This window comes from Ambystoma mexicanum, chromosome 7q (assembly GCF_040938575.1).
Source record: "Ambystoma mexicanum isolate Mex_15411 chromosome 7q, UKY_AmexF1_1, whole genome shotgun sequence".
NCBI classification, from domain to species: domain Eukaryota; kingdom Metazoa; phylum Chordata; class Amphibia; order Caudata; family Ambystomatidae; genus Ambystoma; species Ambystoma mexicanum.
In genome coordinates, this window is record NC_090941.1 from 1,086,810,946 (window position 1) to 1,086,834,849 (window position 23,904).

The 23,904-nt window shown below is 54.8% G+C and overlaps 10 non-coding genes across 10 annotated transcripts; all 10 read right to left on the minus strand.

Moving 5' to 3' along the window:
- Positions 1–430: 430 nt before the first annotated feature.
- On the minus strand, positions 431–549 carry LOC138529046 (5S ribosomal RNA). Its single transcript, XR_011284407.1, has one exon. It is a non-coding gene; the product is annotated as a 5S ribosomal RNA (ribosomal RNA).
- A 2,143-nt stretch (positions 550–2,692) lies between these two features.
- LOC138529067 (5S ribosomal RNA) lies at positions 2,693–2,811 on the minus strand. The gene has a single exon (XR_011284419.1). It is a non-coding gene; the product is annotated as a 5S ribosomal RNA (ribosomal RNA).
- Positions 2,812–5,280: 2,469 nt separating this feature from the next.
- Positions 5,281–5,399, minus strand: LOC138529078 (5S ribosomal RNA). The gene has a single exon (XR_011284430.1). It is a non-coding gene; the product is annotated as a 5S ribosomal RNA (ribosomal RNA).
- Positions 5,400–7,868: 2,469 nt separating this feature from the next.
- LOC138529090 (5S ribosomal RNA) lies at positions 7,869–7,987 on the minus strand. The gene has a single exon (XR_011284441.1). It is a non-coding gene; the product is annotated as a 5S ribosomal RNA (ribosomal RNA).
- Positions 7,988–10,456: 2,469 nt separating this feature from the next.
- LOC138529101 (5S ribosomal RNA) lies at positions 10,457–10,575 on the minus strand. The gene has a single exon (XR_011284452.1). It is a non-coding gene; the product is annotated as a 5S ribosomal RNA (ribosomal RNA).
- A 2,469-nt stretch (positions 10,576–13,044) lies between these two features.
- Positions 13,045–13,163, minus strand: LOC138529112 (5S ribosomal RNA). Its single transcript, XR_011284459.1, has one exon. It is a non-coding gene; the product is annotated as a 5S ribosomal RNA (ribosomal RNA).
- Positions 13,164–15,632: 2,469 nt separating this feature from the next.
- LOC138529121 (5S ribosomal RNA) lies at positions 15,633–15,751 on the minus strand. The gene has a single exon (XR_011284467.1). It is a non-coding gene; the product is annotated as a 5S ribosomal RNA (ribosomal RNA).
- A 2,469-nt stretch (positions 15,752–18,220) lies between these two features.
- On the minus strand, positions 18,221–18,339 carry LOC138529133 (5S ribosomal RNA). Its single transcript, XR_011284479.1, has one exon. It is a non-coding gene; the product is annotated as a 5S ribosomal RNA (ribosomal RNA).
- A 2,469-nt stretch (positions 18,340–20,808) lies between these two features.
- LOC138529143 (5S ribosomal RNA) lies at positions 20,809–20,927 on the minus strand. The gene has a single exon (XR_011284484.1). It is a non-coding gene; the product is annotated as a 5S ribosomal RNA (ribosomal RNA).
- A 2,469-nt stretch (positions 20,928–23,396) lies between these two features.
- On the minus strand, positions 23,397–23,515 carry LOC138529144 (5S ribosomal RNA). Its single transcript, XR_011284485.1, has one exon. It is a non-coding gene; the product is annotated as a 5S ribosomal RNA (ribosomal RNA).
- Between the last annotated feature and the right edge of the window lie 389 nt (positions 23,516–23,904).

Here is a 23,904-nt window from a genome sequence, read left to right on the forward strand (position 1 = left end):
TCCCCCGTGAGCACTTCCCGCTCCAAGTGTCCCCTTGTCTCCCAGGGTGCACTCTTCCTCTAGAGCCCACATATGCAGATGAGGCCCATCCACTTGCCTCCCCTAGCTGTAGGGGGCCTTGCGCGTCCACTGGAGAGAAAACGGGGAGACGCTGGAGGTGCTTTGCCAGGGACACGAGTGGCCCTTTCTGGCTGCATCCACCCACCCGAGGCGGCGAGCTGCTGCCCTGGCTTCAGTCTCCTGCTGCTCCAAGTTAGTTTGGCGACAACGTGTCCGCCTCTGACGGGGCTCTGCATTGGAGCGAGGGCTGCTGTCTGCCCCTGTGCCTTTTTCACGCGCCGTGTTTGTTAAAATTAAAAGCGGAATGGAGGAAAAATGTAGTTCAAGACGGGGAAGACGAACGCCGCCTATCGGGCACAGAGTAGCAAAATGCCTACAGCACCTGGTATTCCCAGGCGGTCTCCCATCCAAGTACTAACCAGGCCCGACCCTGCTTAGCTTCCGAGATCGGACGAGATCGGGCGCATTCAGGGTGGTATGGCCGTAGGCGAAGAGTGCGCCGATTCCGAGCCTCTTGTGCTGTGTCGGCTCCTCCGACGTCCACTGCCCTCTTGCAAGGCTGAACGCTGTCCTCTGCAGTGTGCTTCTGCCCTTCTTTTTGCCTCAAGCTCAGGAGCCACAGCTGCCAGCTTGGAAAAGCAACGAGCGGCTCCATGCACCCACTTTTGAAATACCCACTTGCCTACTCATGTTTGCAAAGAAAGTGTCTGTAAATTCAGGCCAAGCCACACTTGCACTCACTCACCCAAGCATCCGTTCCTTACAAAACTTTAAAAAAAAACTCGGAAAGAAAGATGGAAATAAACACACACACAATTTTCCTGCTGGGGTCTCCTCGACTCTTTGGAAGGCAGAGGGCGATGTTGGTTGAGGCCTTACCTTCTCGGGCTGGCGGCCTACAAGTCCAGGAAAGAAGCAGGCCCAGTAACAGCAGCTGAGGCCCCCAGCCCAGCCCAGCCCAGGCAGGCATCAGCTTAAGGCTGACTCTCTACCCCACTGCTGCCCCAAATTGGTTTGGCAAAAGTTTGCAAAGAAGATGCCTGTAAATTTAACTCACGCCACACTAGCACTCACCCAGGCGTCGGTTCCTTACAAAAATAGAAAGCACCTCTAAAAAAGAAGAAATAAACACACACACAATTTTCCTGCTGGGGTCTCCTCGACTCTTTGAAAGGCAGAGGGCGATGTTGGTTGAGGCCCTTACCTTCTCCGGCTGGTGGCCTACAAGTCCAGGAAAGAAGCATGCCCAGTAACAGCAGCTGAGGCCCCCAGACCAGCCCAGCCCAGCCCAGGCAGCCATCAGCTGAAGGCTGACTCTCTACCCCAGTGCTGGTCCAAGTTGGTTTGGCAAAATTTTGCAAAGAAGATGCCTGTAAATGTAACTCACGCCACACTAGCACTCACCCAGGCGTCGGTTCCTTACAAAAATAGAAAGCACCTCTAAAAAAGAAGAAATAAACACACACACAATTTTCCTGCTGCGGTCTCCTCGACTCTTTGGAAGGCAGAGGGCGATGTTGGTTGAAGCCCTTACCTTCTCTGGCTGGCGGCCTACAAGACCAGGAAAGAAGCAGGCCCAGTAACAGCAGCTGAGGCCCCCAGCCCAGCCACGCCTAGGCAGGCATCAGCGGAAGGCTGACTCTCTACCCCAGTGCTGCTCCAAGTTGGTTTGGCAAAAGTTTGCAAAGAAGCTGCCCGTAAATTCACCTCAAGCCACACTAGCACTCACCCAGGCGTCGGTTCCTTACAAAAATAGAAAGCACCTCTAAAAAAGAAGAAATAAACACACACACAATTTTCCTGCTTCTATCCCCTCGACTCCTTGGAAGGCGGAGGGCAACCTTCGCCGCTGGTGGCCTTCACATGCAGGAAAGAAGCACACCCAGGAACAGCAGCTGAGGCTCCCAGCCCAGGCAGGCTTCAGCTGAAGGCCGACTTGGGAAGCACTGAGGCCAGACCCTGGGCTCCTGGGTCCCTCGGTTGAAGGCTCGAGGCCAGACCCCTTGGCTCCTGTGTCCCTTGGCTGAAGGCTCGACCAGTGCTCGACCAGGCTCGATCAGGCGAGATATTAGGTAGCATGGGGCCCAGCTGGGACTTCTAGGAAGCTTAGGGTGACGGCCGCTTCTGCCCCATCATCCAGAGGCCTGGCTATGGAGAGGCATGATGTGGCCTCCCTCCCTTCCTGCCTCTTGTAGGCACTTCTCCCCCGTGAGCACTTCCCGCTCCAAGTGTCCCCTTGTCTCCCAGGGTGCACTCTTCCTCTAGAGCCCACATATGCAGATGAGGCCCATCCACTTGCCTCCCCTAGCTGTAGGGGGCCTTGCGCGTCCACTGGAGAGAAAACGGGGAGACGCTGGAGGTGCTTTGCCAGGGACACGAGTGGCCCTTTCTGGCTGCATCCACCCACCCGAGGCGGCGAGCTGCTGCCCTGGCTTCAGTCTCCTGCTGCTCCAAGTTAGTTTGGCGACAACGTGTCCGCCTCTGACGGGGCTCTGCATTGGAGCGAGGGCTGCTGTCTGCCCCTGTGCCTTTTTCACGCGCCGTGTTTGTTAAAATTAAAAGCGGAATGGAGGAAAAATGTAGTTCAAGACGGGGAAGACGAACGCCGCCTATCGGGCACAGAGTAGCAAAATGCCTACAGCACCTGGTATTCCCAGGCGGTCTCCCATCCAAGTACTAACCAGGCCCGACCCTGCTTAGCTTCCGAGATCGGACGAGATCGGGCGCATTCAGGGTGGTATGGCCGTAGGCGAAGAGTGCGCCGATTCCGAGCCTCTTGTGCTGTGTCGGCTCCTCCGACGTCCACTGCCCTCTTGCAAGGCTGAACGCTGTCCTCTGCAGTGTGCTTCTGCCCTTCTTTTTGCCTCAAGCTCAGGAGCCACAGCTGCCAGCTTGGAAAAGCAACGAGCGGCTCCATGCACCCACTTTTGAAATACCCACTTGCCTACTCATGTTTGCAAAGAAAGTGTCTGTAAATTCAGGCCAAGCCACACTTGCACTCACTCACCCAAGCATCCGTTCCTTACAAAACTTTAAAAAAAAACTCGGAAAGAAAGATGGAAATAAACACACACACAATTTTCCTGCTGGGGTCTCCTCGACTCTTTGGAAGGCAGAGGGCGATGTTGGTTGAGGCCTTACCTTCTCGGGCTGGCGGCCTACAAGTCCAGGAAAGAAGCAGGCCCAGTAACAGCAGCTGAGGCCCCCAGCCCAGCCCAGCCCAGGCAGGCATCAGCTTAAGGCTGACTCTCTACCCCACTGCTGCCCCAAATTGGTTTGGCAAAAGTTTGCAAAGAAGATGCCTGTAAATTTAACTCACGCCACACTAGCACTCACCCAGGCGTCGGTTCCTTACAAAAATAGAAAGCACCTCTAAAAAAGAAGAAATAAACACACACACAATTTTCCTGCTGGGGTCTCCTCGACTCTTTGAAAGGCAGAGGGCGATGTTGGTTGAGGCCCTTACCTTCTCCGGCTGGTGGCCTACAAGTCCAGGAAAGAAGCATGCCCAGTAACAGCAGCTGAGGCCCCCAGACCAGCCCAGCCCAGCCCAGGCAGCCATCAGCTGAAGGCTGACTCTCTACCCCAGTGCTGGTCCAAGTTGGTTTGGCAAAATTTTGCAAAGAAGATGCCTGTAAATGTAACTCACGCCACACTAGCACTCACCCAGGCGTCGGTTCCTTACAAAAATAGAAAGCACCTCTAAAAAAAGAAGAAATAAACACACACACAATTTTCCTGCTGCGGTCTCCTCGACTCTTTGGAAGGCAGAGGGCGATGTTGGTTGAAGCCCTTACCTTCTCTGGCTGGCGGCCTACAAGACCAGGAAAGAAGCAGGCCCAGTAACAGCAGCTGAGGCCCCCAGCCCAGCCACGCCTAGGCAGGCATCAGCTTAAGGCTGACTCTCTACCCCACTGCTGCCCCAAATTGGTTTGGCAAAAGTTTGCAAAGAAGATGCCTGTAAATTTAACTCACGCCACACTAGCACTCACCCAGGCGTCGGTTCCTTACAAAAATAGAAAGCACCTCTAAAAAAGAAGAAATAAACACACACACAATTTTCCTGCTGCGGTCTCCTCGACTCTTTGGAAGGCAGAGGGCGATGTTGGTTGAAGCCCTTACCTTCTCTGGCTGGCGGCCTACAAGACCAGGAAAGAAGCAGGCCCAGTAACAGCAGCTGAGGCCCCCAGCCCAGCCACGCCTAGGCAGGCATCAGCGGAAGGCTGACTCTCTACCCCAGTGCTGCTCCAAGTTGGTTTGGCAAAAGTTTGCAAAGAAGCTGCCCGTAAATTCACCTCAAGCCACACTAGCACTCACCCAGGCGTCAGTTCCTTACAAAAATAGAAAGAATCTCTAAAAAAGAAGAAATAAACACACACACAATTTTCCTGCTTCTATCCCCTCGACTCCTTGGAAGGCGGAGGGCAACCTTCGCCGCTGGTGGCCTTCACATGCAGGAAAGAAGCACACCCAGGAACAGCAGCTGAGGCTCCCAGCCCAGGCAGGCTTCAGCTGAAGGCCGACTTGGGAAGCACTGAGGCCAGACCCTGGGCTCCTGGGTCCCTCGGTTGAAGGCTCGAGGCCAGACCCCTTGGCTCCTGTGTCCCTTGGCTGAAGGCTCGACCAGTGCTCGACCAGGCTCGATCAGGCGAGATATTAGGTAGCATGGGGCCCAGCTGGGACTTCTAGGAAGCTTAGGGTGACGGCCGCTTCTGCCCCATCATCCAGAGGCCTGGCTATGGAGAGGCATGATGTGGCCTCCCTCCCTTCCTGCCTCTTGTAGGCACTTCTCCCCCGTGAGCACTTCCCGCTCCAAGTGTCCCCTTGTCTCCCAGGGTGCACTCTTCCTCTAGAGCCCACATATGCAGATGAGGCCCATCCACTTGCCTCCCCTAGCTGTAGGGGGCCTTGCGCGTCCACTGGAGAGAAAACGGGGAGACGCTGGAGGTGCTTTGCCAGGGACACGAGTGGCCCTTTCTGGCTGCATCCACCCACCCGAGGCGGCGAGCTGCTGCCCTGGCTTCAGTCTCCTGCTGCTCCAAGTTAGTTTGGCGACAACGTGTCCGCCTCTGACGGGGCTCTGCATTGGAGCGAGGGCTGCTGTCTGCCCCTGTGCCTTTTTCACGCGCCGTGTTTGTTAAAATTAAAAGCGGAATGGAGGAAAAATGTAGTTCAAGACGGGGAAGACGAACGCCGCCTATCGGGCACAGAGTAGCAAAATGCCTACAGCACCTGGTATTCCCAGGCGGTCTCCCATCCAAGTACTAACCAGGCCCGACCCTGCTTAGCTTCCGAGATCGGACGAGATCGGGCGCATTCAGGGTGGTATGGCCGTAGGCGAAGAGTGCGCCGATTCCGAGCCTCTTGTGCTGTGTCGGCTCCTCCGACGTCCACTGCCCTCTTGCAAGGCTGAACGCTGTCCTCTGCAGTGTGCTTCTGCCCTTCTTTTTGCCTCAAGCTCAGGAGCCACAGCTGCCAGCTTGGAAAAGCAACGAGCGGCTCCATGCACCCACTTTTGAAATACCCACTTGCCTACTCATGTTTGCAAAGAAAGTGTCTGTAAATTCAGGCCAAGCCACACTTGCACTCACTCACCCAAGCATCCGTTCCTTACAAAACTTTAAAAAAAAACTCGGAAAGAAAGATGGAAATAAACACACACACAATTTTCCTGCTGGGGTCTCCTCGACTCTTTGGAAGGCAGAGGGCGATGTTGGTTGAGGCCTTACCTTCTCGGGCTGGCGGCCTACAAGTCCAGGAAAGAAGCAGGCCCAGTAACAGCAGCTGAGGCCCCCAGCCCAGCCCAGCCCAGGCAGGCATCAGCTTAAGGCTGACTCTCTACCCCACTGCTGCCCCAAATTGGTTTGGCAAAAGTTTGCAAAGAAGATGCCTGTAAATTTAACTCACGCCACACTAGCACTCACCCAGGCGTCGGTTCCTTACAAAAATAGAAAGCACCTCTAAAAAAGAAGAAATAAACACACACACAATTTTCCTGCTGGGGTCTCCTCGACTCTTTGAAAGGCAGAGGGCGATGTTGGTTGAGGCCCTTACCTTCTCCGGCTGGTGGCCTACAAGTCCAGGAAAGAAGCATGCCCAGTAACAGCAGCTGAGGCCCCCAGACCAGCCCAGCCCAGCCCAGGCAGCCATCAGCTGAAGGCTGACTCTCTACCCCAGTGCTGGTCCAAGTTGGTTTGGCAAAATTTTGCAAAGAAGATGCCTGTAAATGTAACTCACGCCACACTAGCACTCACCCAGGCGTCGGTTCCTTACAAAAATAGAAAGCACCTCTAAAAAAAGAAGAAATAAACACACACACAATTTTCCTGCTGCGGTCTCCTCGACTCTTTGGAAGGCAGAGGGCGATGTTGGTTGAAGCCCTTACCTTCTCTGGCTGGCGGCCTACAAGACCAGGAAAGAAGCAGGCCCAGTAACAGCAGCTGAGGCCCCCAGCCCAGCCACGCCTAGGCAGGCATCAGCTTAAGGCTGACTCTCTACCCCACTGCTGCCCCAAATTGGTTTGGCAAAAGTTTGCAAAGAAGATGCCTGTAAATTTAACTCACGCCACACTAGCACTCACCCAGGCGTCGGTTCCTTACAAAAATAGAAAGCACCTCTAAAAAAGAAGAAATAAACACACACACAATTTTCCTGCTGCGGTCTCCTCGACTCTTTGGAAGGTAGAGGGCGATGTTGGTTGAAGCCCTTACCTTCTCTGGCTGGCGGCCTACAAGACCAGGAAAGAAGCAGGCCCAGTAACAGCAGCTGAGGCCCCCAGCCCAGCCACGCCTAGGCAGGCATCAGCGGAAGGCTGACTCTCTACCCCAGTGCTGCTCCAAGTTGGTTTGGCAAAAGTTTGCAAAGAAGCTGCCCGTAAATTCACCTCAAGCCACACTAGCACTCACCCAGGCGTCGGTTCCTTACAAAAATAGAAAGAATCTCTAAAAAAGAAGAAATAAACACACACACAATTTTCCTGCTTCTATCCCCTCGACTCCTTGGAAGGCGGAGGGCAACCTTTGCCGCTGGTGGCCTTCACATGCAGGAAAGAAGCACACCCAGGAACAGCAGCTGAGGCTCCCAGCCCAGGCAGGCTTCAGCTGAAGGCCGACTTGGGAAGCACTGAGGCCAGACCCTGGGCTCCTGGGTCCCTCGGTTGAAGGCTCGAGGCCAGACCCCTTGGCTCCTGTGTCCCTTGGCTGAAGGCTCGACCAGTGCTCGACCAGGCTCGATCAGGCGAGATATTAGGTAGCATGGGGCCCAGCTGGGACTTCTAGGAAGCTTAGGGTGACGGCCGCTTCTGCCCCATCATCCAGAGGCCTGGCTATGGAGAGGCAGGATGTGGCCTCCCTCCCTTCCTGCCTCTTGTAGGCACTTCTCCCCCGTGAGCACTTCCCGCTCCAAGTGTCCCCTTGTCTCCCAGGGTGCACTCTTCCTCTAGAGCCCACATATGCAGATGAGGCCCATCCACTTGCCTCCCCTAGCTGTAGGGGGCCTTGCGCGTCCACTGGAGAGAAAACGGGGAGACGCTGGAGGTGCTTTGCCAGGGACACGAGTGGCCCTTTCTGGCTGCATCCACCCACCCGAGGCGGCGAGCTGCTGCCCTGGCTTCAGTCTCCTGCTGCTCCAAGTTAGTTTGGCGACAACGTGTCCGCCTCTGACGGGGCTCTGCATTGGAGCGAGGGCTGCTGTCTGCCCCTGTGCCTTTTTCACGCGCCGTGTTTGTTAAAATTAAAAGCGGAATGGAGGAAAAATGTAGTTCAAGACGGGGAAGACGAACGCCGCCTATCGGGCACAGAGTAGCAAAATGCCTACAGCACCTGGTATTCCCAGGCGGTCTCCCATCCAAGTACTAACCAGGCCCGACCCTGCTTAGCTTCCGAGATCGGACGAGATCGGGCGCATTCAGGGTGGTATGGCCGTAGGCGAAGAGTGCGCCGATTCCGAGCCTCTTGTGCTGTGTCGGCTCCTCCGACGTCCACTGCCCTCTTGCAAGGCTGAACGCTGTCCTCTGCAGTGTGCTTCTGCCCTTCTTTTTGCCTCAAGCTCAGGAGCCACAGCTGCCAGCTTGGAAAAGCAACGAGCGGCTCCATGCACCCACTTTTGAAATACCCACTTGCCTACTCATGTTTGCAAAGAAAGTGTCTGTAAATTCAGGCCAAGCCACACTTGCACTCACTCACCCAAGCATCCGTTCCTTACAAAACTTTAAAAAAAAACTCGGAAAGAAAGATGGAAATAAACACACACACAATTTTCCTGCTGGGGTCTCCTCGACTCTTTGGAAGGCAGAGGGCGATGTTGGTTGAGGCCTTACCTTCTCGGGCTGGCGGCCTACAAGTCCAGGAAAGAAGCAGGCCCAGTAACAGCAGCTGAGGCCCCCAGCCCAGCCCAGCCCAGGCAGGCATCAGCTTAAGGCTGACTCTCTACCCCACTGCTGCCCCAAATTGGTTTGGCAAAAGTTTGCAAAGAAGATGCCTGTAAATTTAACTCACGCCACACTAGCACTCACCCAGGCGTCGGTTCCTTACAAAAATAGAAAGCACCTCTAAAAAAGAAGAAATAAACACACACACAATTTTCCTGCTGGGGTCTCCTCGACTCTTTGAAAGGCAGAGGGCGATGTTGGTTGAGGCCCTTACCTTCTCCGGCTGGTGGCCTACAAGTCCAGGAAAGAAGCATGCCCAGTAACAGCAGCTGAGGCCCCCAGACCAGCCCAGCCCAGCCCAGGCAGCCATCAGCTGAAGGCTGACTCTCTACCCCAGTGCTGGTCCAAGTTGGTTTGGCAAAATTTTGCAAAGAAGATGCCTGTAAATGTAACTCACGCCACACTAGCACTCACCCAGGCGTCGGTTCCTTACAAAAATAGAAAGCACCTCTAAAAAAAGAAGAAATAAACACACACACAATTTTCCTGCTGCGGTCTCCTCGACTCTTTGGAAGGCAGAGGGCGATGTTGGTTGAAGCCCTTACCTTCTCTGGCTGGCGGCCTACAAGACCAGGAAAGAAGCAGGCCCAGTAACAGCAGCTGAGGCCCCCAGCCCAGCCACGCCTAGGCAGGCATCAGCTTAAGGCTGACTCTCTACCCCACTGCTGCCCCAAATTGGTTTGGCAAAAGTTTGCAAAGAAGATGCCTGTAAATTTAACTCACGCCACACTAGCACTCACCCAGGCGTCGGTTCCTTACAAAAATAGAAAGCACCTCTAAAAAAGAAGAAATAAACACACACACAATTTTCCTGCTGCGGTCTCCTCGACTCTTTGGAAGGCAGAGGGCGATGTTGGTTGAAGCCCTTACCTTCTCTGGCTGGCGGCCTACAAGACCAGGAAAGAAGCAGGCCCAGTAACAGCAGCTGAGGCCCCCAGCCCAGCCACGCCTAGGCAGGCATCAGCGGAAGGCTGACTCTCTACCCCAGTGCTGCTCCAAGTTGGTTTGGCAAAAGTTTGCAAAGAAGCTGCCCGTAAATTCACCTCAAGCCACACTAGCACTCACCCAGGCGTCGGTTCCTTACAAAAATAGAAAGAATCTCTAAAAAAGAAGAAATAAACACACACACAATTTTCCTGCTTCTATCCCCTCGACTCCTTGGAAGGCGGAGGGCAACCTTCGCCGCTGGTGGCCTTCACATGCAGGAAAGAAGCACACCCAGGAACAGCAGCTGAGGCTCCCAGCCCAGGCAGGCTTCAGCTGAAGGCCGACTTGGGAAGCACTGAGGCCAGACCCTGGGCTCCTGGGTCCCTCGGTTGAAGGCTCGAGGCCAGACCCCTTGGCTCCTGTGTCCCTTGGCTGAAGGCTCGACCAGTGCTCGACCAGGCTCGATCAGGCGAGATATTAGGTAGCATGGGGCCCAGCTGGGACTTCTAGGAAGCTTAGGGTGACGGCCGCTTCTGCCCCATCATCCAGAGGCCTGGCTATGGAGAGGCATGATGTGGCCTCCCTCCCTTCCTGCCTCTTGTAGGCACTTCTCCCCCGTGAGCACTTCCCGCTCCAAGTGTCCCCTTGTCTCCCAGGGTGCACTCTTCCTCTAGAGCCCACATATGCAGATGAGGCCCATCCACTTGCCTCCCCTAGCTGTAGGGGGCCTTGCGCGTCCACTGGAGAGAAAACGGGGAGACGCTGGAGGTGCTTTGCCAGGGACACGAGTGGCCCTTTCTGGCTGCATCCACCCACCCGAGGCGGCGAGCTGCTGCCCTGGCTTCAGTCTCCTGCTGCTCCAAGTTAGTTTGGCGACAACGTGTCCGCCTCTGACGGGGCTCTGCATTGGAGCGAGGGCTGCTGTCTGCCCCTGTGCCTTTTTCACGCGCCGTGTTTGTTAAAATTAAAAGCGGAATGGAGGAAAAATGTAGTTCAAGACGGGGAAGACGAACGCCGCCTATCGGGCACAGAGTAGCAAAATGCCTACAGCACCTGGTATTCCCAGGCGGTCTCCCATCCAAGTACTAACCAGGCCCGACCCTGCTTAGCTTCCGAGATCGGACGAGATCGGGCGCATTCAGGGTGGTATGGCCGTAGGCGAAGAGTGCGCCGATTCCGAGCCTCTTGTGCTGTGTCGGCTCCTCCGACGTCCACTGCCCTCTTGCAAGGCTGAACGCTGTCCTCTGCAGTGTGCTTCTGCCCTTCTTTTTGCCTCAAGCTCAGGAGCCACAGCTGCCAGCTTGGAAAAGCAACGAGCGGCTCCATGCACCCACTTTTGAAATACCCACTTGCCTACTCATGTTTGCAAAGAAAGTGTCTGTAAATTCAGGCCAAGCCACACTTGCACTCACTCACCCAAGCATCCGTTCCTTACAAAACTTTAAAAAAAAACTCGGAAAGAAAGATGGAAATAAACACACACACAATTTTCCTGCTGGGGTCTCCTCGACTCTTTGGAAGGCAGAGGGCGATGTTGGTTGAGGCCTTACCTTCTCGGGCTGGCGGCCTACAAGTCCAGGAAAGAAGCAGGCCCAGTAACAGCAGCTGAGGCCCCCAGCCCAGCCCAGCCCAGGCAGGCATCAGCTTAAGGCTGACTCTCTACCCCACTGCTGCCCCAAATTGGTTTGGCAAAAGTTTGCAAAGAAGATGCCTGTAAATTTAACTCACGCCACACTAGCACTCACCCAGGCGTCGGTTCCTTACAAAAATAGAAAGCACCTCTAAAAAAGAAGAAATAAACACACACACAATTTTCCTGCTGGGGTCTCCTCGACTCTTTGAAAGGCAGAGGGCGATGTTGGTTGAGGCCCTTACCTTCTCCGGCTGGTGGCCTACAAGTCCAGGAAAGAAGCATGCCCAGTAACAGCAGCTGAGGCCCCCAGACCAGCCCAGCCCAGCCCAGGCAGCCATCAGCTGAAGGCTGACTCTCTACCCCAGTGCTGGTCCAAGTTGGTTTGGCAAAATTTTGCAAAGAAGATGCCTGTAAATGTAACTCACGCCACACTAGCACTCACCCAGGCGTCGGTTCCTTACAAAAATAGAAAGCACCTCTAAAAAAAGAAGAAATAAACACACACACAATTTTCCTGCTGCGGTCTCCTCGACTCTTTGGAAGGCAGAGGGCGATGTTGGTTGAAGCCCTTACCTTCTCTGGCTGGCGGCCTACAAGACCAGGAAAGAAGCAGGCCCAGTAACAGCAGCTGAGGCCCCCAGCCCAGCCACGCCTAGGCAGGCATCAGCTTAAGGCTGACTCTCTACCCCACTGCTGCCCCAAATTGGTTTGGCAAAAGTTTGCAAAGAAGATGCCTGTAAATTTAACTCACGCCACACTAGCACTCACCCAGGCGTCGGTTCCTTACAAAAATAGAAAGCACCTCTAAAAAAGAAGAAATAAACACACACACAATTTTCCTGCTGCGGTCTCCTCGACTCTTTGGAAGGCAGAGGGCGATGTTGGTTGAAGCCCTTACCTTCTCTGGCTGGCGGCCTACAAGACCAGGAAAGAAGCAGGCCCAGTAACAGCAGCTGAGGCCCCCAGCCCAGCCACGCCTAGGCAGGCATCAGCGGAAGGCTGACTCTCTACCCCAGTGCTGCTCCAAGTTGGTTTGGCAAAAGTTTGCAAAGAAGCTGCCCGTAAATTCACCTCAAGCCACACTAGCACTCACCCAGGCGTCAGTTCCTTACAAAAATAGAAAGAATCTCTAAAAAAGAAGAAATAAACACACACACAATTTTCCTGCTTCTATCCCCTCGACTCCTTGGAAGGCGGAGGGCAACCTTCGCCGCTGGTGGCCTTCACATGCAGGAAAGAAGCACACCCAGGAACAGCAGCTGAGGCTCCCAGCCCAGGCAGGCTTCAGCTGAAGGCCGACTTGGGAAGCACTGAGGCCAGACCCTGGGCTCCTGGGTCCCTCGGTTGAAGGCTCGAGGCCAGACCCCTTGGCTCCTGTGTCCCTTGGCTGAAGGCTCGACCAGTGCTCGACCAGGCTCGATCAGGCGAGATATTAGGTAGCATGGGGCCCAGCTGGGACTTCTAGGAAGCTTAGGGTGACGGCCGCTTCTGCCCCATCATCCAGAGGCCTGGCTATGGAGAGGCATGATGTGGCCTCCCTCCCTTCCTGCCTCTTGTAGGCACTTCTCCCCCGTGAGCACTTCCCGCTCCAAGTGTCCCCTTGTCTCCCAGGGTGCACTCTTCCTCTAGAGCCCACATATGCAGATGAGGCCCATCCACTTGCCTCCCCTAGCTGTAGGGGGCCTTGCGCGTCCACTGGAGAGAAAACGGGGAGACGCTGGAGGTGCTTTGCCAGGGACACGAGTGGCCCTTTCTGGCTGCATCCACCCACCCGAGGCGGCGAGCTGCTGCCCTGGCTTCAGTCTCCTGCTGCTCCAAGTTAGTTTGGCGACAACGTGTCCGCCTCTGACGGGGCTCTGCATTGGAGCGAGGGCTGCTGTCTGCCCCTGTGCCTTTTTCACGCGCCGTGTTTGTTAAAATTAAAAGCGGAATGGAGGAAAAATGTAGTTCAAGACGGGGAAGACGAACGCCGCCTATCGGGCACAGAGTAGCAAAATGCCTACAGCACCTGGTATTCCCAGGCGGTCTCCCATCCAAGTACTAACCAGGCCCGACCCTGCTTAGCTTCCGAGATCGGACGAGATCGGGCGCATTCAGGGTGGTATGGCCGTAGGCGAAGAGTGCGCCGATTCCGAGCCTCTTGTGCTGTGTCGGCTCCTCCGACGTCCACTGCCCTCTTGCAAGGCTGAACGCTGTCCTCTGCAGTGTGCTTCTGCCCTTCTTTTTGCCTCAAGCTCAGGAGCCACAGCTGCCAGCTTGGAAAAGCAACGAGCGGCTCCATGCACCCACTTTTGAAATACCCACTTGCCTACTCATGTTTGCAAAGAAAGTGTCTGTAAATTCAGGCCAAGCCACACTTGCACTCACTCACCCAAGCATCCGTTCCTTACAAAACTTTAAAAAAAAACTCGGAAAGAAAGATGGAAATAAACACACACACAATTTTCCTGCTGGGGTCTCCTCGACTCTTTGGAAGGCAGAGGGCGATGTTGGTTGAGGCCTTACCTTCTCGGGCTGGCGGCCTACAAGTCCAGGAAAGAAGCAGGCCCAGTAACAGCAGCTGAGGCCCCCAGCCCAGCCCAGCCCAGGCAGGCATCAGCTTAAGGCTGACTCTCTACCCCACTGCTGCCCCAAATTGGTTTGGCAAAAGTTTGCAAAGAAGATGCCTGTAAATTTAACTCACGCCACACTAGCACTCACCCAGGCGTCGGTTCCTTACAAAAATAGAAAGCACCTCTAAAAAAGAAGAAATAAACACACACACAATTTTCCTGCTGGGGTCTCCTCGACTCTTTGAAAGGCAGAGGGCGATGTTGGTTGAGGCCCTTACCTTCTCCGGCTGGTGGCCTACAAGTCCAGGAAAGAAGCATGCCCAGTAACAGCAGCTGAGGCCCCCAGACCAGCCCAGCCCAGCCCAGGCAGCCATCAGCTGAAGGCTGACTCTCTACCCCAGTGCTGGTCCAAGTTGGTTTGGCAAAATTTTGCAAAGAAGATGCCTGTAAATGTAACTCACGCCACACTAGCACTCACCCAGGCGTCGGTTCCTTACAAAAATAGAAAGCACCTCTAAAAAAAGAAGAAATAAACACACACACAATTTTCCTGCTGCGGTCTCCTCGACTCTTTGGAAGGCAGAGGGCGATGTTGGTTGAAGCCCTTACCTTCTCTGGCTGGCGGCCTACAAGACCAGGAAAGAAGCAGGCCCAGTAACAGCAGCTGAGGCCCCCAGCCCAGCCACGCCTAGGCAGGCATCAGCTTAAGGCTGACTCTCTACCCCACTGCTGCCCCAAATTGGTTTGGCAAAAGTTTGCAAAGAAGATGCCTGTAAATTTAACTCACGCCACACTAGCACTCACCCAGGCGTCGGTTCCTTACAAAAATAGAAAGCACCTCTAAAAAAGAAGAAATAAACACACACACAATTTTCCTGCTGCGGTCTCCTCGACTCTTTGGAAGGCAGAGGGCGATGTTGGTTGAAGCCCTTACCTTCTCTGGCTGGCGGCCTACAAGACCAGGAAAGAAGCAGGCCCAGTAACAGCAGCTGAGGCCCCCAGCCCAGCCACGCCTAGGCAGGCATCAGCGGAAGGCTGACTCTCTACCCCAGTGCTGCTCCAAGTTGGTTTGGCAAAAGTTTGCAAAGAAGCTGCCCGTAAATTCACCTCAAGCCACACTAGCACTCACCCAGGCGTCGGTTCCTTACAAAAATAGAAAGAATCTCTAAAAAAGAAGAAATAAACACACACACAATTTTCCTGCTTCTATCCCCTCGACTCCTTGGAAGGCGGAGGGCAACCTTCGCCGCTGGTGGCCTTCACATGCAGGAAAGAAGCACACCCAGGAACAGCAGCTGAGGCTCCCAGCCCAGGCAGGCTTCAGCTGAAGGCCGACTTGGGAAGCACTGAGGCCAGACCCTGGGCTCCTGGGTCCCTCGGTTGAAGGCTCGAGGCCAGACCCCTTGGCTCCTGTGTCCCTTGGCTGAAGGCTCGACCAGTGCTCGACCAGGCTCGATCAGGCGAGATATTAGGTAGCATGGGGCCCAGCTGGGACTTCTAGGAAGCTTAGGGTGACGGCCGCTTCTGCCCCATCATCCAGAGGCCTGGCTATGGAGAGGCATGATGTGGCCTCCCTCCCTTCCTGCCTCTTGTAGGCACTTCTCCCCCGTGAGCACTTCCCGCTCCAAGTGTCCCCTTGTCTCCCAGGGTGCACTCTTCCTCTAGAGCCCACATATGCAGATGAGGCCCATCCACTTGCCTCCCCTAGCTGTAGGGGGCCTTGCGCGTCCACTGGAGAGAAAACGGGGAGACGCTGGAGGTGCTTTGCCAGGGACACGAGTGGCCCTTTCTGGCTGCATCCACCCACCCGAGGCGGCGAGCTGCTGCCCTGGCTTCAGTCTCCTGCTGCTCCAAGTTAGTTTGGCGACAACGTGTCCGCCTCTGACGGGGCTCTGCATTGGAGCGAGGGCTGCTGTCTGCCCCTGTGCCTTTTTCACGCGCCGTGTTTGTTAAAATTAAAAGCGGAATGGAGGAAAAATGTAGTTCAAGACGGGGAAGACGAACGCCGCCTATCGGGCACAGAGTAGCAAAATGCCTACAGCACCTGGTATTCCCAGGCGGTCTCCCATCCAAGTACTAACCAGGCCCGACCCTGCTTAGCTTCCGAGATCGGACGAGATCGGGCGCATTCAGGGTGGTATGGCCGTAGGCGAAGAGTGCGCCGATTCCGAGCCTCTTGTGCTGTGTCGGCTCCTCCGACGTCCACTGCCCTCTTGCAAGGCTGAACGCTGTCCTCTGCAGTGTGCTTCTGCCCTTCTTTTTGCCTCAAGCTCAGGAGCCACAGCTGCCAGCTTGGAAAAGCAACGAGCGGCTCCATGCACCCACTTTTGAAATACCCACTTGCCTACTCATGTTTGCAAAGAAAGTGTCTGTAAATTCAGGCCAAGCCACACTTGCACTCACTCACCCAAGCATCCGTTCCTTACAAAACTTTAAAAAAAAACTCGGAAAGAAAGATGGAAATAAACACACACACAATTTTCCTGCTGGGGTCTCCTCGACTCTTTGGAAGGCAGAGGGCGATGTTGGTTGAGGCCTTACCTTCTCGGGCTGGCGGCCTACAAGTCCAGGAAAGAAGCAGGCCCAGTAACAGCAGCTGAGGCCCCCAGCCCAGCCCAGCCCAGGCAGGCATCAGCTTAAGGCTGACTCTCTACCCCACTGCTGCCCCAAATTGGTTTGGCAAAAGTTTGCAAAGAAGATGCCTGTAAATTTAACTCACGCCACACTAGCACTCACCCAGGCGTCGGTTCCTTACAAAAATAGAAAGCACCTCTAAAAAAGAAGAAATAAACACACACACAATTTTCCTGCTGGGGTCTCCTCGACTCTTTGAAAGGCAGAGGGCGATGTTGGTTGAGGCCCTTACCTTCTCCGGCTGGTGGCCTACAAGTCCAGGAAAGAAGCATGCCCAGTAACAGCAGCTGAGGCCCCCAGACCAGCCCAGCCCAGCCCAGGCAGCCATCAGCTGAAGGCTGACTCTCTACCCCAGTGCTGGTCCAAGTTGGTTTGGCAAAATTTTGCAAAGAAGATGCCTGTAAATGTAACTCACGCCACACTAGCACTCACCCAGGCGTCGGTTCCTTACAAAAATAGAAAGCACCTCTAAAAAAAGAAGAAATAAACACACACACAATTTTCCTGCTGCGGTCTCCTCGACTCTTTGGAAGGCAGAGGGCGATGTTGGTTGAAGCCCTTACCTTCTCTGGCTGGCGGCCTACAAGACCAGGAAAGAAGCAGGCCCAGTAACAGCAGCTGAGGCCCCCAGCCCAGCCACGCCTAGGCAGGCATCAGCTTAAGGCTGACTCTCTACCCCACTGCTGCCCCAAATTGGTTTGGCAAAAGTTTGCAAAGAAGATGCCTGTAAATTTAACTCACGCCACACTAGCACTCACCCAGGCGTCGGTTCCTTACAAAAATAGAAAGCACCTCTAAAAAAGAAGAAATAAACACACACACAATTTTCCTGCTGCGGTCTCCTCGACTCTTTGGAAGGCAGAGGGCGATGTTGGTTGAAGCCCTTACCTTCTCTGGCTGGCGGCCTACAAGACCAGGAAAGAAGCAGGCCCAGTAACAGCAGCTGAGGCCCCCAGCCCAGCCACGCCTAGGCAGGCATCAGCGGAAGGCTGACTCTCTACCCCAGTGCTGCTCCAAGTTGGTTTGGCAAAAGTTTGCAAAGAAGCTGCCCGTAAATTCACCTCAAGCCACACTAGCACTCACCCAGGCGTCAGTTCCTTACAAAAATAGAAAGAATCTCTAAAAAAGAAGAAATAAACACACACACAATTTTCCTGCTTCTATCCCCTCGACTCCTTGGAAGGCGGAGGGCAACCTTCGCCGCTGGTGGCCTTCACATGCAGGAAAGAAGCACACCCAGGAACAGCAGCTGAGGCTCCCAGCCCAGGCAGGCTTCAGCTGAAGGCCGACTTGGGAAGCACTGAGGCCAGACCCTGGGCTCCTGGGTCCCTCGGTTGAAGGCTCGAGGCCAGACCCCTTGGCTCCTGTGTCCCTTGGCTGAAGGCTCGACCAGTGCTCGACCAGGCTCGATCAGGCGAGATATTAGGTAGCATGGGGCCCAGCTGGGACTTCTAGGAAGCTTAGGGTGACGGCCGCTTCTGCCCCATCATCCAGAGGCCTGGCTATGGAGAGGCATGATGTGGCCTCCCTCCCTTCCTGCCTCTTGTAGGCACTTCTCCCCCGTGAGCACTTCCCGCTCCAAGTGTCCCCTTGTCTCCCAGGGTGCACTCTTCCTCTAGAGCCCACATATGCAGATGAGGCCCATCCACTTGCCTCCCCTAGCTGTAGGGGGCCTTGCGCGTCCACTGGAGAGAAAACGGGGAGACGCTGGAGGTGCTTTGCCAGGGACACGAGTGGCCCTTTCTGGCTGCATCCACCCACCCGAGGCGGCGAGCTGCTGCCCTGGCTTCAGTCTCCTGCTGCTCCAAGTTAGTTTGGCGACAACGTGTCCGCCTCTGACGGGGCTCTGCATTGGAGCGAGGGCTGCTGTCTGCCCCTGTGCCTTTTTCACGCGCCGTGTTTGTTAAAATTAAAAGCGGAATGGAGGAAAAATGTAGTTCAAGACGGGGAAGACGAACGCCGCCTATCGGGCACAGAGTAGCAAAATGCCTACAGCACCTGGTATTCCCAGGCGGTCTCCCATCCAAGTACTAACCAGGCCCGACCCTGCTTAGCTTCCGAGATCGGACGAGATCGGGCGCATTCAGGGTGGTATGGCCGTAGGCGAAGAGTGCGCCGATTCCGAGCCTCTTGTGCTGTGTCGGCTCCTCCGACGTCCACTGCCCTCTTGCAAGGCTGAACGCTGTCCTCTGCAGTGTGCTTCTGCCCTTCTTTTTGCCTCAAGCTCAGGAGCCACAGCTGCCAGCTTGGAAAAGCAACGAGCGGCTCCATGCACCCACTTTTGAAATACCCACTTGCCTACTCATGTTTGCAAAGAAAGTGTCTGTAAATTCAGGCCAAGCCACACTTGCACTCACTCACCCAAGCATCCGTTCCTTACAAAACTTTAAAAAAAAACTCGGAAAGAAAGATGGAAATAAACACACACACAATTTTCCTGCTGGGGTCTCCTCGACTCTTTGGAAGGCAGAGGGCGATGTTGGTTGAGGCCTTACCTTCTCGGGCTGGCGGCCTACAAGTCCAGGAAAGAAGCAGGCCCAGTAACAGCAGCTGAGGCCCCCAGCCCAGCCCAGCCCAGGCAGGCATCAGCTTAAGGCTGACTCTCTACCCCACTGCTGCCCCAAATTGGTTTGGCAAAAGTTTGCAAAGAAGATGCCTGTAAATTTAACTCACGCCACACTAGCACTCACCCAGGCGTCGGTTCCTTACAAAAATAGAAAGCACCTCTAAAAAAGAAGAAATAAACACACACACAATTTTCCTGCTGGGGTCTCCTCGACTCTTTGAAAGGCAGAGGGCGATGTTGGTTGAGGCCCTTACCTTCTCCGGCTGGTGGCCTACAAGTCCAGGAAAGAAGCATGCCCAGTAACAGCAGCTGAGGCCCCCAGACCAGCCCAGCCCAGCCCAGGCAGCCATCAGCTGAAGGCTGACTCTCTACCCCAGTGCTGGTCCAAGTTGGTTTGGCAAAATTTTGCAAAGAAGATGCCTGTAAATGTAACTCACGCCACACTAGCACTCACCCAGGCGTCGGTTCCTTACAAAAATAGAAAGCACCTCTAAAAAAAGAAGAAATAAACACACACACAATTTTCCTGCTGCGGTCTCCTCGACTCTTTGGAAGGCAGAGGGCGATGTTGGTTGAAGCCCTTACCTTCTCTGGCTGGCGGCCTACAAGACCAGGAAAGAAGCAGGCCCAGTAACAGCAGCTGAGGCCCCCAGCCCAGCCACGCCTAGGCAGGCATCAGCTTAAGGCTGACTCTCTACCCCACTGCTGCCCCAAATTGGTTTGGCAAAAGTTTGCAAAGAAGATGCCTGTAAATTTAACTCACGCCACACTAGCACTCACCCAGGCGTCGGTTCCTTACAAAAATAGAAAGCACCTCTAAAAAAGAAGAAATAAACACACACACAATTTTCCTGCTGCGGTCTCCTCGACTCTTTGGAAGGCAGAGGGCGATGTTGGTTGAAGCCCTTACCTTCTCTGGCTGGCGGCCTACAAGACCAGGAAAGAAGCAGGCCCAGTAACAGCAGCTGAGGCCCCCAGCCCAGCCACGCCTAGGCAGGCATCAGCGGAAGGCTGACTCTCTACCCCAGTGCTGCTCCAAGTTGGTTTGGCAAAAGTTTGCAAAGAAGCTGCCCGTAAATTCACCTCAAGCCACACTAGCACTCACCCAGGCATCGGTTCCTTACAAAAATAGAAAGAATCTCTAAAAAAGAAGAAATAAACACACACACAATTTTCCTGCTTCTATCCCCTCGACTCCTTGGAAGGCGGAGGGCAACCTTCGCCGCTGGTGGCCTTCACATGCAGGAAAGAAGCACACCCAGGAACAGCAGCTGAGGCTCCCAGCCCAGGCAGGCTTCAGCTGAAGGCCGACTTGGGAAGCACTGAGGCCAGACCCTGGGCTCCTGGGTCCCTCGGTTGAAGGCTCGAGGCCAGACCCCTTGGCTCCTGTGTCCCTTGGCTGAAGGCTCGACCAGTGCTCGACCAGGCTCGATCAGGCGAGATATTAGGTAGCATGGGGCCCAGCTGGGACTTCTAGGAAGCTTAGGGTGACGGCCGCTTCTGCCCCATCATCCAGAGGCCTGGCTATGGAGAGGCATGATGTGGCCTCCCTCCCTTCCTGCCTCTTGTAGGCACTTCTCCCCCGTGAGCACTTCCCGCTCCAAGTGTCCCCTTGTCTCCCAGGGTGCACTCTTCCTCTAGAGCCCACATATGCAGATGAGGCCCATCCACTTGCCTCCCCTAGCTGTAGGGGGCCTTGCGCGTCCACTGGAGAGAAAACGGGGAGACGCTGGAGGTGCTTTGCCAGGGACACGAGTGGCCCTTTCTGGCTGCATCCACCCACCCGAGGCGGCGAGCTGCTGCCCTGGCTTCAGTCTCCTGCTGCTCCAAGTTAGTTTGGCGACAACGTGTCCGCCTCTGACGGGGCTCTGCATTGGAGCGAGGGCTGCTGTCTGCCCCTGTGCCTTTTTCACGCGCCGTGTTTGTTAAAATTAAAAGCGGAATGGAGGAAAAATGTAGTTCAAGACGGGGAAGACGAACGCCGCCTATCGGGCACAGAGTAGCAAAATGCCTACAGCACCTGGTATTCCCAGGCGGTCTCCCATCCAAGTACTAACCAGGCCCGACCCTGCTTAGCTTCCGAGATCGGACGAGATCGGGCGCATTCAGGGTGGTATGGCCGTAGGCGAAGAGTGCGCCGATTCCGAGCCTCTTGTGCTGTGTCGGCTCCTCCGACGTCCACTGCCCTCTTGCAAGGCTGAACGCTGTCCTCTGCAGTGTGCTTCTGCCCTTCTTTTTGCCTCAAGCTCAGGAGCCACAGCTGCCAGCTTGGAAAAGCAACGAGCGGCTCCATGCACCCACTTTTGAAATACCCACTTGCCTACTCATGTTTGCAAAGAAAGTGTCTGTAAATTCAGGCCAAGCCACACTTGCACTCACTCACCCAAGCATCCGTTCCTTACAAAACTTTAAAAAAAAACTCGGAAAGAAAGATGGAAATAAACACACACACAATTTTCCTGCTGGGGTCTCCTCGACTCTTTGGAAGGCAGAGGGCGATGTTGGTTGAGGCCTTACCTTCTCGGGCTGGCGGCCTACAAGTCCAGGAAAGAAGCAGGCCCAGTAACAGCAGCTGAGGCCCCCAGCCCAGCCCAGCCCAGGCAGGCATCAGCTTAAGGCTGACTCTCTACCCCACTGCTGCCCCAAATTGGTTTGGCAAAAGTTTGCAAAGAAGATGCCTGTAAATTTAACTCACGCCACACTAGCACTCACCCAGGCGTCGGTTCCTTACAAAAATAGAAAGCACCTCTAAAAAAGAAGAAATAAACACACACACAATTTTCCTGCTGGGGTCTCCTCGACTCTTTGAAAGGCAGAGGGCGATGTTGGTTGAGGCCCTTACCTTCTCCGGCTGGTGGCCTACAAGTCCAGGAAAGAAGCATGCCCAGTAACAGCAGCTGAGGCCCCCAGACCAGCCCAGCCCAGCCCAGGCAGCCATCAGCTGAAGGCTGACTCTCTACCCCAGTGCTGGTCCAAGTTGGTTTGGCAAAATTTTGCAAAGAAGATGCCTGTAAATGTAACTCACGCCACACTAGCACTCACCCAGGCGTCGGTTCCTTACAAAAATAGAAAGCACCTCTAAAAAAAGAAGAAATAAACACACACACAATTTTCCTGCTGCGGTCTCCTCGACTCTTTGGAAGGCAGAGGGCGATGTTGGTTGAAGCCCTTACCTTCTCTGGCTGGCGGCCTACAAGACCAGGAAAGAAGCAGGCCCAGTAACAGCAGCTGAGGCCCCCAGCCCAGCCACGCCTAGGCAGGCATCAGCTTAAGGCTGACTCTCTACCCCACTGCTGCCCCAAATTGGTTTGGCAAAAGTTTGCAAAGAAGATGCCTGTAAATTTAACTCACGCCACACTAGCACTCACCCAGGCGTCGGTTCCTTACAAAAATAGAAAGCACCTCTAAAAAAGAAGAAATAAACACACACACAATTTTCCTGCTGCGGTCTCCTCGACTCTTTGGAAGGCAGAGGGCGATGTTGGTTGAAGCCCTTACCTTCTCTGGCTGGCGGCCTACAAGACCAGGAAAGAAGCAGGCCCAGTAACAGCAGCTGAGGCCCCCAGCCCAGCCACGCCTAGGCAGGCATCAGCGGAAGGCTGACTCTCTACCCCAGTGCTGCTCCAAGTTGGTTTGGCAAAAGTTTGCAAAGAAGCTGCCCGTAAATTCACCTCAAGCCACACTAGCACTCACCCAGGCGTCAGTTCCTTACAAAAATAGAAAGAATCTCTAAAAAAGAAGAAATAAACACACACACAATTTTCCTGCTTCTATCCCCTCGACTCCTTGGAAGGCGGAGGGCAACCTTCGCCGCTGGTGGCCTTCACATGCAGGAAAGAAGCACACCCAGGAACAGCAGCTGAGGCTCCCAGCCCAGGCAGGCTTCAGCTGAAGGCCGACTTGGGAAGCACTGAGGCCAGACCCTGGGCTCCTGGGTCCCTCGGTTGAAGGCTCGAGGCCAGACCCCTTGGCTCCTGTGTCCCTTGGCTGAAGGCTCGACCAGTGCTCGACCAGGCTCGATCAGGCGAGATATTAGGTAGCATGGGGCCCAGCTGGGACTTCTAGGAAGCTTAGGGTGACGGCCGCTTCTGCCCCATCATCCAGAGGCCTGGCTATGGAGAGGCATGATGTGGCCTCCCTCCCTTCCTGCCTCTTGTAGGCACTTCTCCCCCGTGAGCACTTCCCGCTCCAAGTGTCCCCTTGTCTCCCAGGGTGCACTCTTCCTCTAGAGCCCACATATGCAGATGAGGCCCATCCACTTGCCTCCCCTAGCTGTAGGGGGCCTTGCGCGTCCACTGGAGAGAAAACGGGGAGACGCTGGAGGTGCTTTGCCAGGGACACGAGTGGCCCTTTCTGGCTGCATCCACCCACCCGAGGCGGCGAGCTGCTGCCCTGGCTTCAGTCTCCTGCTGCTCCAAGTTAGTTTGGCGACAACGTGTCCGCCTCTGACGGGGCTCTGCATTGGAGCGAGGGCTGCTGTCTGCCCCTGTGCCTTTTTCACGCGCCGTGTTTGTTAAAATTAAAAGCGGAATGGAGGAAAAATGTAGTTCAAGACGGGGAAGACGAACGCCGCCTATCGGGCACAGAGTAGCAAAATGCCTACAGCACCTGGTATTCCCAGGCGGTCTCCCATCCAAGTACTAACCAGGCCCGACCCTGCTTAGCTTCCGAGATCGGACGAGATCGGGCGCATTCAGGGTGGTATGGCCGTAGGCGAAGAGTGCGCCGATTCCGAGCCTCTTGTGCTGTGTCGGCTCCTCCGACGTCCACTGCCCTCTTGCAAGGCTGAACGCTGTCCTCTGCAGTGTGCTTCTGCCCTTCTTTTTGCCTCAAGCTCAGGAGCCACAGCTGCCAGCTTGGAAAAGCAACGAGCGGCTCCATGCACCCACTTTTGAAATACCCACTTGCCTACTCATGTTTGCAAAGAAAGTGTCTGTAAATTCAGGCCAAGCCACACTTGCACTCACTCACCCAAGCATCCGTTCCTTACAAAACTTTAAAAAAAAACTCGGAAAGAAAGATGGAAATAAACACACACACAATTTTCCTGCTGGGGTCTCCTCGACTCTTTGGAAGGCAGAGGGCGATGTTGGTTGAGGCCTTA